We start from the raw sequence: 16445 nt of genomic DNA, 5'->3' as shown, positions 1-16445 counted from the left end.
ATATATATATATATATATATATATATATTCTCCGCCGAAATCACTTTTAAACCCATTTCCACCTTTTTTTCCCTTCTCTTCCTCTTACTTTTTTTTCACGTTTTTTTACGTTTTTCTCCTTTTCGCCTCTTTTCTGGGCGTATTATTATTCTTTTTCTTCTTTTTTTTCGTCTAATGCATACCCCATCAGTGCAGCAATGCTTATTCAATACCGCCAGCAGATGGAGACACTGGGGGATAATTTTCTAAGGATTTATACTGATTTTTCCTGTCTGAATTTGTCGCACAGAAAGTTGCAGGCCAAATATGTGTGACATTTCTGCGACTTTAGCTTCTAGAGCATTTTTACAACATTATACATAGGTGCTGAATACATAAAAAGCGACTGTTCAGCGACAGACAAGTCGCATCGGCTGAAAGTAGGCCAGAATGTCAGTCCATGTTGGAGCAGGTTTAGATACAGTCTAAAGCATAGATCTCAAAGTCTGTGCACAGAATTTAGCAAGGGCCTCGCACCTTCTGATGCATCAGGTAGGTGCACTATAGCATAGCCTAACCCTCTGTACTTTGGTCTATATTGATGCGGGACATAGACAGCCAGCTGATGACCAATCCATTAGTGCAATGGATGGCTGGAAGCATTTGTCTTTGCCTTTGCAATACCACAGAAGCAATGCATGGTCAATGTACAGCAATGACACACCTGTGTGAACAGCCAGGAGACCCCCCCATGTTATGTTACATAGTTACATAGTTAGTACGGTCGAAAAAAGACATATGTCCATCAAGTTCAACCAGGGAATTAAGGGGTAGGGGTGTGGCGCGATATTGGGGAAGGGATGAGATTTTATATTTCTTCATAAGCATTAATCTTATTTTGTCAATTAGGAACATTCAGCACCCACCCGCTATCAAGGCAGCTGCCTATCATGTCATGCCCTACCTGCACAGGTGTGCTGGCTACTCAAATGATCCAATTAAGGAGGCCATTTAGTCAGCAGCAGCAGAAGTCCTGTGCCTGGACGCTCCAACAGCGGCCAGACACAAGCAGAAGCAGCAGAAGCAGCAGCAGCACCACCTTTTGTTTTTTGGCTGCAGCAGCAGCAGCAGCAGCAGCAAGGCCCACAGGGCTGGCTAGCTGGCTAGCCAGCAAGCAGGTAGCAATGAAAGTAGGAATCTTTCTTTTTAACCCTGTAAGGGGGTGGTGCACTGTACCCGAAGATACTGCCATATCGGGTCAATGCATAGGGCGACGGAAGCAAGCTTCGAAATCGGCCCCCGTTCTCAAAAATCCATTTAATATATGGTCCCCAGATAGGGGACGTATCAGATATTAAACTGATAAGAACAGATACTACACTTGATCTTAGCCAAAAGGCCGAGAAGCGATAACCGTGAAAGGGGCGGGCCCAACAAGGTCCCCTTCATGGGCACTATCACTGCTTGCTATCAGGGAGGCTGCCAGACAATTTTCCATGCACACTCTGGGCTGGGGGGCAGTCAACCACCAGTACACACAGCAGAACCTAAACCCATACCATTATTGCTAAGCAGCAAGACAGGGGCCCATTGCACTCCCACGGGGCCTTTTTAAATGCAATCCATAACCCGGATTTGCCAGGAACCCTTCTTACTCCTCCTACTTGCATGTGACACTGGGCTTAGGATCTGCATAGGAAACACACACACAAGCACACACCTACCTTTGTTGCCTGCAGATGCCTCCTTGGCTGTCCCCAAACGGTATCAAACCAACACCCACGGGAAGCTGTAAGCATAGAGGACATGCCTGCACCCCATTGGACTTACCTGTGTGGGTTAAATCCGGGTTATTTGACAACCTATGGCGGTGATGGTTCTGCTCAGGCAGAGCAGTGCTGATGCTCCTCATAAAGCTGTCGCTGCTGTGAAGGTTCTAGGTGACATCACAATCCCTATGGTTACATACACAACAAAGCTGGGTTGTTGTTGTTTACACTCTGCAAGGCCTGTGGAAGTGAGTGACATCATAGCACTGTAGTTCTGAGGGTTCTAGATGGATGCAACAATCTCCTGTTGCTTCTATGAAGGCCATAATAGACGACATCACCAAACAGCTCCATAGTCACATACACAGCAAAGGAGAGATGTTGTTTACACCTAGTGATGTCAGTGGTATTGAGTGACATCACAGCACAGTGCTAAGGCTCCTGGGCCTGGACACAGCAGCGGCTGCAATATCTCAACGGAGAATACGTTTATATATATGTGTGTGTGTGCGCGTATATATATATATATATATATATATATATATATATATATATATATATATATATATCTCCGCCGAAATCACTTTTAAACCCATTTCCACCTTTTTTTCCCTTCTCTTCCTCTTACTTTTTTTTCACGTTTTTCTCCTTTTCGCCTCTTTTCTGGGCGTATTATTCTTCTTTTTCTTCTTTTTTTTCGTCTAATGCATACCCCATCAGTGCAGCAATGCTTATTCAATACCGCCAGCAGATGGAGACACTGGGGGATAATTTTCTAAGGATTTATACTGATTTTTCCTGTCTGAATTTGTCGCACAGAAAGTTGCAGGCCAAATATGTGTGACATTTCTGCGACTTTAGCTTCTAGAGCATTTTTACAACATTATACATAGGTGCTGAATACATAAAAAGCGACTGTTCAGCGACAGACAAGTCGCATCGGCTGAAAGTAGTCCAGAATGTCAGTCCATGTTGGAGCAGGTTTAGATACAGTCTAAAGCATAGATCTCAAAGTCTGTGCACAGAATTTAGCAAGGGCCTCGCACCTTCTGATGCATCAGGTAGGTGCACTATAGCATAGCCTAACCCTCTGTACTTTGGTCTATATTGATGCGGGACATAGACAGCCAGCTGATGACCAATCCATTAGTGCAATGGATGGCTGGAAGCATTTGTCTTTGCCTTTGCAATACCACAGAAGCAATGCATGGTCAATGTACAGCAATGACACACCTGTGTGAACAGCCAGGAGACCCCCCCATGTTATGTTACATAGTTACATAGTTAGTACGGTCGAAAAAAGACATATGTCCATCAAGTTCAACCAGGGAATTAAGGGGTAGGGGTGTGGCGCGATATTGGGGAAGGGATGAGATTTTATATTTCTTCATAAGCATTAATCTTATTTTGTCAATTAGGAACATTCAGCACCCACCCGCTATCAAGGCAGCTGCCTATCATGTCATGCCCTACCTGCACAGGTGTGCTGGCTACTCAAATGATCCAATTAAGGAGGCCATTTAGTCAGCAGCAGCAGAAGTCCTGTGCCTGGACGCTCCAACAGCGGCCAGACACAAGCAGAAGCAGCAGAAGCAGCAGCAGCACCACCTTTTGTTTTTTGGCTGCAGCAGCAGCAGCAGCAGCAGCAAGGCCCACAGGGCTGGCTAGCTGGCTAGCCAGCAAGCAGGTAGCAATGAAAGTAGGAATCTTTCTTTTTAACCCTGTAAGGGGGTGGTGCACTGTACCCGAAGATACTGCCATATCGGGTCAATGCATAGGGCGACGGAAGCAAGCTTCGAAATCGGCCCCCGTTCTCAAAAATCCATTTAATATATGGTCCCCAGATAGGGGACGTATCAGATATTAAACTGATAAGAACAGATACTACACTTGATCTTAGCCAAAAGGCCGAGAAGCGATAACCGTGAAAGGGGCGGGCCCAACAAGGTCCCCTTCATGGGCACTATCACTGCTTGCTGTCAGGGAGGCTGCCAGACAATTTTCCATGCACACTCTGGGCTGGGGGGCAGTCAACCACCAGTACACACAGCAGAACCTAAACCCATACCATTATTGCTAAGCAGCAAGACAGGGGCCCATTGCACTCCCACGGGGCCTTTTTAAATGCAATCCATAACCCGGATTTGCCAGGAACCCTTCTTACTCCTCCTACTTGCATGTGACACTGGGCTTAGGATCTGCATAGGAAACACACACACAAGCACACACCTACCTTTGTTGCCTGCAGATGCCTCCTTGGCTGTCCCCAAACGGTATCAAACCAACACCCACGGGAAGCTGTAAGCATAGAGGACATGCCTGCACCCCATTGGACTTACCTGTGTGGGTTAAATCCGGGTTATTTGACAACCTATGGCGGTGATGGTTCTGCTCAGGCAGAGCAGTGCTGATGCTCCTCATAAAGCTGTCGCTGCTGTGAAGGTTCTAGGTGACATCACAATCCCTATGGTTACATACACAACAAAGCTGGGTTGTTGTTGTTTACACTCTGCAAGGCCTGTGGAAGTGAGTGACATCATAGCACTGTAGTTCTGAGGGTTCTAGATGGATGCAACAATCTCCTGTTGCTTCTATGAAGGCCATAATAGACGACATCACCAAACAGCTCCATAGTCACATACACAGCAAAGGAGAGATGTTGTTTACACCTAGTGATGTCAGTGGTATTGAGTGACATCACAGCACAGTGCTAAGGCTCCTGGGCCTGGACACAGCAGCGGCTGCAATATCTCAACGGAGAATACGTTTATATATATGTGTGTGTGTGCGCGTATATATATATATATATATATATATATATATATATATATATATATATATTTCTCCGCCGAAATCACTTTTAAACCCATTTCCACCTTTTTTTCCCTTCTCTTCCTCTTACTTTTTTTTCACGTTTTTTTACGTTTTTCTCCTTTTCGCCTCTTTTCTGGGCGTATTATTCTTCTTTTTCTTCTTTTTTTTCGTCTAATGCATACCCCATCAGTGCAGCAATGCTTATTCAATACCGCCAGCAGATGGAGACACTGGGGGATAATTTTCTAAGGATTTATACTGATTTTTCCTGTCTGAATTTGTCGCACAGAAAGTTGCAGGCCAAATATGTGTGACATTTCTGCGACTTTAGCTTCTAGAGCATTTTTACAACATTATACATAGGTGCTGAATACATAAAAAGCGACTGTTCAGCGACAGACAAGTCGCATCGGCTGAAAGTAGGCCAGAATGTCAGTCCATGTTGGAGCAGGTTTAGATACAGTCTAAAGCATAGATCTCAAAGTCTGTGCACAGAATTTAGCAAGGGCCTCGCACCTTCTGATGCATCAGGTAGGTGCACTATAGCATAGCCTAACCCTCTGTACTTTGGTCTATATTGATGCGGGACATAGACAGCCAGCTGATGACCAATCCATTAGTGCAATGGATGGCTGGAAGCATTTGTCTTTGCCTTTGCAATACCACAGAAGCAATGCATGGTCAATGTACAGCAATGACACACCTGTGTGAACAGCCAGGAGACCCCCCCATGTTATGTTACATAGTTACATAGTTAGTACGGTCGAAAAAAGACATATGTCCATCAAGTTCAACCAGGGAATTAAGGGGTAGGGGTGTGGCGCGATATTGGGGAAGGGATGAGATTTTATATTTCTTCATAAGCATTAATCTTATTTTGTCAATTAGGAACATTCAGCACCCACCCGCTATCAAGGCAGCTGCCTATCATGTCATGCCCTACCTGCACAGGTGTGCTGGCTACTCAAATGATCCAATTAAGGAGGCCATTTAGTCAGCAGCAGCAGAAGTCCTGTGCCTGGACGCTCCAACAGCGGCCAGACACAAGCAGAAGCAGCAGAAGCAGCAGCAGCACCACCTTTTGTTTTTTGGCTGCAGCAGCAGCAGCAGCAGCAGCAAGGCCCACAGGGCTGGCTAGCTGGCTAGCCAGCAAGCAGGTAGCAATGAAAGTAGGAATCTTTCTTTTTAACCCTGTAAGGGGGTGGTGCACTGTACCCGAAGATACTGCCATATCGGGTCAATGCATAGGGCGACGGAAGCAAGCTTCGAAATCGGCCCCCGTTCTCAAAAATCCATTTAATATATGGTCCCCAGATAGGGGACGTATCAGATATTAAACTGATAAGAACAGATACTACACTTGATCTTAGCCAAAAGGCCGAGAAGCGATAACCGTGAAAGGGGCGGGCCCAACAAGGTCCCCTTCATGGGCACTATCACTGCTTGCTGTCAGGGAGGCTGCCAGACAATTTTCCATGCACACTCTGGGCTGGGGGGCAGTCAACCACCAGTACACACAGCAGAACCTAAACCCATACCATTATTGCTAAGCAGCAAGACAGGGGCCCATTGCACTCCCACGGGGCCTTTTTAAATGCAATCCATAACCCGGATTTGCCAGGAACCCTTCTTACTCCTCCTACTTGCATGTGACACTGGGCTTAGGATCTGCATAGGAAACACACACACAAGCACACACCTACCTTTGTTGCCTGCAGATGCCTCCTTGGCTGTCCCCAAACGGTATCAAACCAACACCCACGGGAAGCTGTAAGCATAGAGGACATGCCTGCACCCCATTGGACTTACCTGTGTGGGTTAAATCCGGGTTATTTGACAACCTATGGCGGTGATGGTTCTGCTCAGGCAGAGCAGTGCTGATGCTCCTCATAAAGCTGTCGCTGCTGTGAAGGTTCTAGGTGACATCACAATCCCTATGGTTACATACACAACAAAGCTGGGTTGTTGTTGTTTACACTCTGCAAGGCCTGTGGAAGTGAGTGACATCATAGCACTGTAGTTCTGAGGGTTCTAGATGGATGCAACAATCTCCTGTTGCTTCTATGAAGGCCATAATAGACAACATCACCAAACAGCTCCATAGTCACATACACAGCAAAGGAGAGATGTTGTTTACACCTAGTGATGTCAGTGGTATTGAGTGACATCACAGCACAGTGCTAAGGCTCCTGGGCCTGGACACAGCAGCGGCTGCAATATCTCAACGGAGAATACGTTTATATATATGTGTGTGTGTGCGCGTATATATATATATATATATATATATATATATATATATATATATATATTTCTCCGCCGAAATCACTTTTAAACCCATTTCCACCTTTTTTTCCCTTCTCTTCCTCTTACTTTTTTTTCACGTTTTTTTACGTTTTTCTCCTTTTCGCCTCTTTTCTGGGCGTATTATTCTTCTTTTTCTTCTTTTTTTTCGTCTAATGCATACCCCATCAGTGCAGCAATGCTTATTCAATACCGCCAGCAGATGGAGACACTGGGGGATAATTTTCTAAGGATTTATACTGATTTTTCCTGTCTGAATTTGTCGCACAGAAAGTTGCAGGCCAAATATGTGTGACATTTCTGCGACTTTAGCTTCTAGAGCATTTTTACAACATTATACATAGGTGCTGAATACATAAAAAGCGACTGTTCAGCGACAGACAAGTCGCATCGGCTGAAAGTAGGCCAGAATGTCAGTCCATGTTGGAGCAGGTTTAGATACAGTCTAAAGCATAGATCTCAAAGTCTGTGCACAGAATTTAGCAAGGGCCTCGCACCTTCTGATGCATCAGGTAGGTGCACTATAGCATAGCCTAACCCTCTGTACTTTGGTCTATATTGATGCGGGACATAGACAGCCAGCTGATGACCAATCCATTAGTGCAATGGATGGCTGGAAGCATTTGTCTTTGCCTTTGCAATACCACAGAAGCAATGCATGGTCAATGTACAGCAATGACACACCTGTGTGAACAGCCAGGAGACCCCCCCATGTTATGTTACATAGTTACATAGTTAGTACGGTCGAAAAAAGACATATGTCCATCAAGTTCAACCAGGGAATTAAGGGGTAGGGGTGTGGCGCGATATTGGGGAAGGGATGAGATTTTATATTTCTTCATAAGCATTAATCTTATTTTGTCAATTAGGAACATTCAGCACCCACCCGCTATCAAGGCAGCTGCCTATCATGTCATGCCCTACCTGCACAGGTGTGCTGGCTACTCAAATGATCCAATTAAGGAGGCCATTTAGTCAGCAGCAGCAGAAGTCCTGTGCCTGGACGCTCCAACAGCGGCCAGACACAAGCAGAAGCAGCAGAAGCAGCAGCAGCACCACCTTTTGTTTTTTGGCAGCAGCAGCAGCAGCAGCAGCAGCAAGGCCCACAGGGCTGGCTAGCTGGCTAGCCAGCAAGCAGGTAGCAATGAAAGTAGGAATCTTTCTTTTTAACCCTGTAAGGGGGTGGTGCACTGTACCCGAAGATACTGCCATATCGGGTCAATGCATAGGGCGACGGAAGCAAGCTTCGAAATCGGCCCCCGTTCTCAAAAATCCATTTAATATATGGTCCCCAGATAGGGGACGTATCAGATATTAAACTGATAAGAACAGATACTACACTTGATCTTAGCCAAAAGGCCGAGAAGCGATAACCGTGAAAGGGGCGGGCCCAACAAGGTCCCCTTCATGGGCACTATCACTGCTTGCTGTCAGGGAGGCTGCCAGACAATTTTCCATGCACACTCTGGGCTGGGGGGCAGTCAACCACCAGTACACACAGCAGAACCTAAACCCATACCATTATTGCTAAGCAGCAAGACAGGGGCCCATTGCACTCCCACGGGGCCTTTTTAAATGCAATCCATAACCCGGATTTGCCAGGAACCCTTCTTACTCCTCCTACTTGCATGTGACACTGGGCTTAGGATCTGCATAGGAAACACACACACAAGCACACACCTACCTTTGTTGCCTGCAGATGCCTCCTTGGCTGTCCCCAAACGGTATCAAACCAACACCCACGGGAAGCTGTAAGCATAGAGGACATGCCTGCACCCCATTGGACTTACCTGTGTGGGTTAAATCCGGGTTATTTGACAACCTATGGCGGTGATGGTTCTGCTCAGGCAGAGCAGTGCTGATGCTCCTCATAAAGCTGTCGCTGCTGTGAAGGTTCTAGGTGACATCACAATCCCTATGGTTACATACACAACAAAGCTGGGTTGTTGTTGTTTACACTCTGCAAGGCCTGTGGAAGTGAGTGACATCATAGCACTGTAGTTCTGAGGGTTCTAGATGGATGCAACAATCTCCTGTTGCTTCTATGAAGGCCATAATAGACGACATCACCAAACAGCTCCATAGTCACATACACAGCAAAGGAGAGATGTTGTTTACACCTAGTGATGTCAGTGGTATTGAGTGACATCACAGCACAGTGCTAAGGCTCCTGGGCCTGGACACAGCAGCGGCTGCAATATCTCAACGGAGAATACGTTTATATATATGTGTGTGTGTGCGCGTATATATATATATATATATATATATATATATATATATATATATATATTTCTCCGCCGAAATCACTTTTAAACCCATTTCCACCTTTTTTTCCCTTCTCTTCCTCTTACTTTTTTTTCACGTTTTTTTACGTTTTTCTCCTTTTCGCCTCTTTTCTGGGCGTATTATTCTTCTTTTTCTTCTTTTTTTTCGTCTAATGCATACCCCATCAGTGCAGCAATGCTTATTCAATACCGCCAGCAGATGGAGACACTGGGGGATAATTTTCTAAGGATTTATACTGATTTTTCCTGTCTGAATTTGTCGCACAGAAAGTTGCAGGCCAAATATGTGTGACATTTCTGCGACTTTAGCTTCTAGAGCATTTTTACAACATTATACATAGGTGCTGAATACATAAAAAGCGACTGTTCAGCGACAGACAAGTCGCATCGGCTGAAAGTAGGCCAGAATGTCAGTCCATGTTGGAGCAGGTTTAGATACAGTCTAAAGCATAGATCTCAAAGTCTGTGCACAGAATTTAGCAAGGGCCTCGCACCTTCTGATGCATCAGGTAGGTGCACTATAGCATAGCCTAACCCTCTGTACTTTGGTCTATATTGATGCGGGACATAGACAGCCAGCTGATGACCAATCCATTAGTGCAATGGATGGCTGGAAGCATTTGTCTTTGCCTTTGCAATACCACAGAAGCAATGCATGGTCAATGTACAGCAATGACACACCTGTGTGAACAGCCAGGAGACCCCCCCATGTTATGTTACATAGTTACATAGTTAGTACGGTCGAAAAAAGACATATGTCCATCAAGTTCAACCAGGGAATTAAGGGGTAGGGGTGTGGCGCGATATTGGGGAAGGGATGAGATTTTATATTTCTTCATAAGCATTAATCTTATTTTGTCAATTAGGAACATTCAGCACCCACCCGCTATCAAGGCAGCTGCCTATCATGTCATGCCCTACCTGCACAGGTGTGCTGGCTACTCAAATGATCCAATTAAGGAGGCCATTTAGTCAGCAGCAGCAGAAGTCCTGTGCCTGGACGCTCCAACAGCGGCCAGACACAAGCAGAAGCAGCAGAAGCAGCAGCAGCACCACCTTTTGTTTTTTGGCTGCAGCAGCAGCAGCAGCAGCAGCAAGGCCCACAGGGCTGGCTAGCTGGCTAGCCAGCAAGCAGGTAGCAATGAAAGTAGGAATCTTTCTTTTTAACCCTGTAAGGGGGTGGTGCACTGTACCCGAAGATACTGCCATATCGGGTCAATGCATAGGGCGACGGAAGCAAGCTTCGAAATCGGCCCCCGTTCTCAAAAATCCATTTAATATATGGTCCCCAGATAGGGGACGTATCAGATATTAAACTGATAAGAACAGATACTACACTTGATCTTAGCCAAAAGGCCGAGAAGCGATAACCGTGAAAGGGGCGGGCCCAACAAGGTCCCCTTCATGGGCACTATCACTGCTTGCTGTCAGGGAGGCTGCCAGACAATTTTCCATGCACACTCTGGGCTGGGGGGCAGTCAACCACCAGTACACACAGCAGAACCTAAACCCATACCATTATTGCTAAGCAGCAAGACAGGGGCCCATTGCACTCCCACGGGGCCTTTTTAAATGCAATCCATAACCCGGATTTGCCAGGAACCCTTCTTACTCCTCCTACTTGCATGTGACACTGGGCTTAGGATCTGCATAGGAAACACACACACAAGCACACACCTACCTTTGTTGCCTGCAGATGCCTCCTTGGCTGTCCCCAAACGGTATCAAACCAACACCCACGGGAAGCTGTAAGCATAGAGGACATGCCTGCACCCCATTGGACTTACCTGTGTGGGTTAAATCCGGGTTATTTGACAACCTATGGCGGTGATGGTTCTGCTCAGGCAGAGCAGTGCTGATGCTCCTCATAAAGCTGTCGCTGCTGTGAAGGTTCTAGGTGACATCACAATCCCTATGGTTACATACACAACAAAGCTGGGTTGTTGTTGTTTACACTCTGCAAGGCCTGTGGAAGTGAGTGACATCATAGCACTGTAGTTCTGAGGGTTCTAGATGGATGCAACAATCTCCTGTTGCTTCTATGAAGGCCATAATAGACGACATCACCAAACAGCTCCATAGTCACATACACAGCAAAGGAGAGATGTTGTTTACACCTAGTGATGTCAGTGGTATTGAGTGACATCACAGCACAGTGCTAAGGCTCCTGGGCCTGGACACAGCAGCGGCTGCAATATCTCAACGGAGAATACGTTTATATATATGTGTGTGTGTGCGCGTATATATATATATATATATATATATATATATATATATATATATATATATATATTCTCCGCCGAAATCACTTTTAAACCCATTTCCACCTTTTTTTCCCTTCTCTTCCTCTTACTTTTTTTTCACGTTTTTTTACGTTTTTCTCCTTTTCGCCTCTTTTCTGGGCGTATTATTCTTCTTTTTCTTCTTTTTTTTCGTCTAATGCATACCCCATCAGTGCAGCAATGCTTATTCAATACCGCCAGCAGATGGAGACACTGGGGGATAATTTTCTAAGGATTTATACTGATTTTTCCTGTCTGAATTTGTCGCACAGAAAGTTGCAGGCCAAATATGTGTGACATTTCTGCGACTTTAGCTTCTAGAGCATTTTTACAACATTATACATAGGTGCTGAATACATAAAAAGCGACTGTTCAGCGACAGACAAGTCGCATCGGCTGAAAGTAGGCCAGAATGTCAGTCCATGTTGGAGCAGGTTTAGATACAGTCTAAAGCATAGATCTCAAAGTCTGTGCACAGAATTTAGCAAGGGCCTCGCACCTTCTGATGCATCAGGTAGGTGCACTATAGCATAGCCTAACCCTCTGTACTTTGGTCTATATTGATGCGGGACATAGACAGCCAGCTGATGACCAATCCATTAGTGCAATGGATGGCTGGAAGCATTTGTCTTTGCCTTTGCAATACCACAGAAGCAATGCATGGTCAATGTACAGCAATGACACACCTGTGTGAACAGCCAGGAGACCCCCCCATGTTATGTTACATAGTTACATAGTTAGTACGGTCGAAAAAAGACATATGTCCATCAAGTTCAACCAGGGAATTAAGGGGTAGGGGTGTGGCGCGATATTGTGGAAGGGATGAGATTTTATATTTCTTCATAAGCATTAATCTTATTTTGTCAATTAGGAACATTCAGCACCCACCCGCTATCAAGGCAGCTGCCTATCATGTCATGCCCTACCTGCACAGGTGTGCTGGCTACTCAAATGATCCAATTAAGGAGGCCATTTAGTCAGCAGCAGCAGAAGTCCTGTGCCTGGACGCTCCAACAGCGGCCAGACACAAGCAGAAGCAGCAGAAGCAGCAGCAGCACCACCTTTTGTTTTTTGGCTGCAGCAGCAGCAGCAGCAGCAGCAGCAAGGCCCACAGGGCTGGCTAGCTGGCTAGCCAGCAAGCAGGTAGCAATGAAAGTAGGAATCTTTCTTTTTAACCCTGTAAGGGGGTGGTGCACTGTACCCGAAGATACTGCCATATCGGGTCAATGCATAGGGCGACGGAAGCAAGCTTCGAAATCGGCCCCCGTTCTCAAAAATCCATTTAATATATGGTCCCCAGATAGGGGACGTATCAGATATTAAACTGATAAGAACAGATTTTTTTTTTTTTTTTTTATTGAAAAGGAAATATACAATACATAACCAAGTAAATCATTCAAAAAATTACATATTCATCTGAAAACACATGAATAACACATATTTGACATATACAATATATACAGGAATCATGTCTTTACATGTACATATAACAAAAAGCTTTCCCTTCATGACTTTCCCTCAGAAAAAATAAATTGCAGCGGATTCTGTCCCTCCAACTGTCCCTTCATATCAGGATATAATCTGTAAGAAAAGAAAAAGAAAGACAAATAAGAATACAATCATAACCAGTACTTCCATTTTTTGTGTTTCCAGATCCCCTCTGCATCATCAGAACCATAGTTTTTCCTATCACATAATACGTAAAGGTAAATTTTACCACGGATCATGCCCAGACACTCCTTCACACTTACTTCAGTTTGATTGAAAATCCTAATATTCCTTACATCCCACAGAACCTCTTTTACACAATTTACTATGAACCATAACACTCTTGCCTTCTCTCTCTCCACTGCACACAAACCAAACATCATCATATTAAAGGATAAGATTTCAATTCCAGTAAGATTTTTAATTAGACCAGACATTTTTCTCCACACAGACTTCGCATAACCACACTCCCAAAACACATGTACATAATTCTCACATCCACCGCAACCATCCCTGGGACACACTTCACTGTCTACCAATCTCCTTCTCCTCTGAAATTCCCTTGTTGGCAGACACCCATGAGCTAACATCCAAGACAAGTCCTTTTGTTTATTTGTCAGTTCCTTGTGACTGACATTTTTCCACACTACCTTACAATCCTTCTCAGACAGACCTCCCACACATTCCACTGTTTCTCTCTGCTCCAACACTTTCATCACCTTCTTACTATCATTCCATTCAGTCACACATTCCAGATTATTTTTCCTGACACACCGCCCTATTCTCTGATAGAACCAAGGAACCTCAAAACTTACAGGTACCCTTAAGTCCCTTTCCATTAGCTTATATTTCAACAACACATTACCAGCCAAATACCTTACCATGCACCCAAACACACATTCCTTCTTACTTACAGCGAGACAAAAACTGACATACTTCACAGCCAGGAACACTTCCACATTCATCATTCCTTTCCCACCATGCATTCTGCTTTTCACCACCTTCCCACGACTCAATTTCTCCATCCTTGAATTCCATAAGAAAACAAAGATCTGCCTGATAATTCTTGCCAGACACCTATCCGGTGGAGGAAACACATAATTAACATAAAGCAAAATAGGAATTATAACAGCTTTAATAACCAGAATCCTTCCCTCAATCGATAAAGTCCTTAAAGACCAGAAGTTTATTTTATTCCCCACCCTCCCCAAAACCCTCTCCCAACTTTCTTTCCCATACAAATCATTATCAAACACCACCCCAAGCACTTCCACACCCCCCTCTCTCACAGGCCACTCGCACAACCCACTCTCTCCCCACCCCTCAAAAAATTTACAACCACTCTTCCCAACATTAAGCTTAAACCCACTCATTAAACAGAAACACTCAATCAATAACTTAGCACGCCTTACCCCTGCCATTGACTTACATACAACAGTAACATCATCCATGTAACCAATCACTCGCATATCCTTCCCATGACTACCAGGTATTTCTATACCCCGCATCACCTTATCTCTCCTAATCATCCCCAACAAAGGCTCAATCATACAAATAAAAAGAATTGGCGACAGGGGACACCCCTGCCGCACTCCAGATTTTATACTCACTTCCCTACTCAGAAAACCATTGACCTGAATCTTACTATAAATGTCCCTATACAAACATTCAATCCACTTCACCATTCTGTCCGGCACATTCATCCTCCTCAAAACCCTAAACAATAAATCATGCACCACCCTATCATACGCTTTTTCAAAATCCACCGTAACAACAGCCACACCTTGCTTCCTAGTTTTACAGTCCCACAATACATCCCTCAGACCTAACAGACATTCAGAAATCCTACGATCAGGCACTGTACACATTTGCTCCTCACCTACCATACAATCAATCACATCCTTTAACCTATTCGCAATAACTTTAGCAATAATTTTGTAATCACAATTCAAGAGCGCTATAGGCCTCCAATTTTTAAGATCCCTCTTATCCCCTTTTTTAAACAATAACACAGTCACACTCTCACTCATACTTTTAGATAACTTCCCTCTCCTAAGTACTTCCTTACACACCTCCCATACATAATCCCCTAACATATCCCAAAACACAAGATAAAATTCCACAGGCAAACCATCACTCCCTGCCACCTTTCCTTTCTTCATCCCATTCACAGCATCCTCCACCTCACTCTTCCTCACATCCTCTTCCATAAAGAACCCATCAATTTCATCCAAACGCTTATCCACATATCCCAAACATTCCTCCTCTAGAGTCACGTCCCGCTCCTTCTCCGTGAATAAATCAGAATAAAACTTCCACACTTCCTCTAACACCTCATCCTTACCAAAGACCTCTACCCCATCATTCGTAAAAACACTCATCATCTCAGTTTTTTTACTGAATGCCTTTTTAAAGAAAAATTTGCTACATTTCTCATCCTTCTCTTTCACTTCAACCCTAGCCTGTGCAATAATCTTCCTTCCATTCCTCTCCAGACACTCATTCACACTTCCACGAGCTTCCTCAATCTCCTTCTCAACACTCATCCCCAAACGCCTCAATTCATACAAATACTCTAACCTTCTTTGCCATCTCTCATACTCTTCTCTATCTTTCCTCCCTTTCTCACACCCTTTTTTAATAAAAAACCTTTTAGTCTCTAACTTCACCCACTCCCACCACTCAACCACACTATAAAATGCATCCTTCCTCAACACCCATCCATCAAAACGCTCCCTATATTCTTGTAATACACATTCATTATCCAATAAAGACACATTCAACTTCCAAACACCCTTTCCATACTCACTTAGACCACCACCTTTTACCACACACTCAATCCAGGCATGATCCGTGAACGGTAACCTCCTCCGTCTGAAATTAGAAACAGACATTAGTTTTGAGACAAAAATGAAATCAATACGCGAACTTGTATTGTTAGAAAAATATGTATAACCGATAGTACCATCATTATGGGCAACAAAGGAATCCTTTAACCCAAATAAATTTACAATCTCTTTAAGCTGCTTACTAGTACTGTCTAAACCAGACCCACCACCCACCGTAGTACTACTCCTATCCCCCTCTGTTATTATACAATTGAAATCCCCTATAAGGAACACATCATCCCTCCCACTCAAAAAGAAATATAATTTCTCAAACACCTCCCCTCTTTCCTTCCTCCCAGTTGGAGCATAAACATTAATTACTTTATATGTGAAACCCCTGAAAATAAAATGCACTAATAATACCCTACCCGGAACAATATGGACAACTTTTTTAACAACAAACTCATTACTTTTGAACAAAATCCCCACCCCCGAATTACGTTCCATTGAACCAGACCATACCGATTGCCCATAAGGCCAGGAGATATTTGGCTCCCCATCCAAGCAGCACTCCTGGAGACCTAGAACATCAAAAGAATATCTAGAAAGTAAATCAAAAATGGCGGATCTCCTTTCTAAAGATCTAATACTGCGGACATTTAGAGAACCAATTGTTAAACTCATTCAAACATTTGAAGG

At 44.3% G+C, this 16445-nt stretch overlaps 6 non-coding genes across 6 annotated transcripts; all 6 read right to left on the bottom strand.

Moving 5' to 3' along the window:
* Positions 1–1199: 1199 nt before the first annotated feature.
* LOC130318877 (U2 spliceosomal RNA) lies at positions 1200–1390 on the bottom strand. Its single transcript, XR_008865309.1, has one exon. It is a non-coding gene; the product is annotated as a U2 spliceosomal RNA (small nuclear RNA).
* Positions 1391–3477: 2087 nt separating this feature from the next.
* On the bottom strand, positions 3478–3668 carry LOC130318876 (U2 spliceosomal RNA). The gene has a single exon (XR_008865308.1). It is a non-coding gene; the product is annotated as a U2 spliceosomal RNA (small nuclear RNA).
* Positions 3669–5761: 2093 nt separating this feature from the next.
* On the bottom strand, positions 5762–5952 carry LOC130318875 (U2 spliceosomal RNA). Its single transcript, XR_008865307.1, has one exon. It is a non-coding gene; the product is annotated as a U2 spliceosomal RNA (small nuclear RNA).
* Positions 5953–8043: 2091 nt separating this feature from the next.
* Positions 8044–8234, bottom strand: LOC130318874 (U2 spliceosomal RNA). Its single transcript, XR_008865306.1, has one exon. It is a non-coding gene; the product is annotated as a U2 spliceosomal RNA (small nuclear RNA).
* Positions 8235–10325: 2091 nt separating this feature from the next.
* On the bottom strand, positions 10326–10516 carry LOC130318873 (U2 spliceosomal RNA). Its single transcript, XR_008865305.1, has one exon. It is a non-coding gene; the product is annotated as a U2 spliceosomal RNA (small nuclear RNA).
* A 2099-nt stretch (positions 10517–12615) lies between these two features.
* On the bottom strand, positions 12616–12799 carry LOC130318887 (U2 spliceosomal RNA). Its single transcript, XR_008865318.1, has one exon. It is a non-coding gene; the product is annotated as a U2 spliceosomal RNA (small nuclear RNA).
* Positions 12800–16445: the final 3646 nt, after the last annotated feature.

The sequence above is a fragment of the Hyla sarda genome, unplaced genomic scaffold, assembly GCF_029499605.1.
Source record: "Hyla sarda isolate aHylSar1 unplaced genomic scaffold, aHylSar1.hap1 scaffold_2083, whole genome shotgun sequence".
Taxonomy (NCBI): domain Eukaryota; kingdom Metazoa; phylum Chordata; class Amphibia; order Anura; family Hylidae; genus Hyla; species Hyla sarda.
This window is presented reverse-complemented; position numbering and strand designations above follow the sequence as displayed.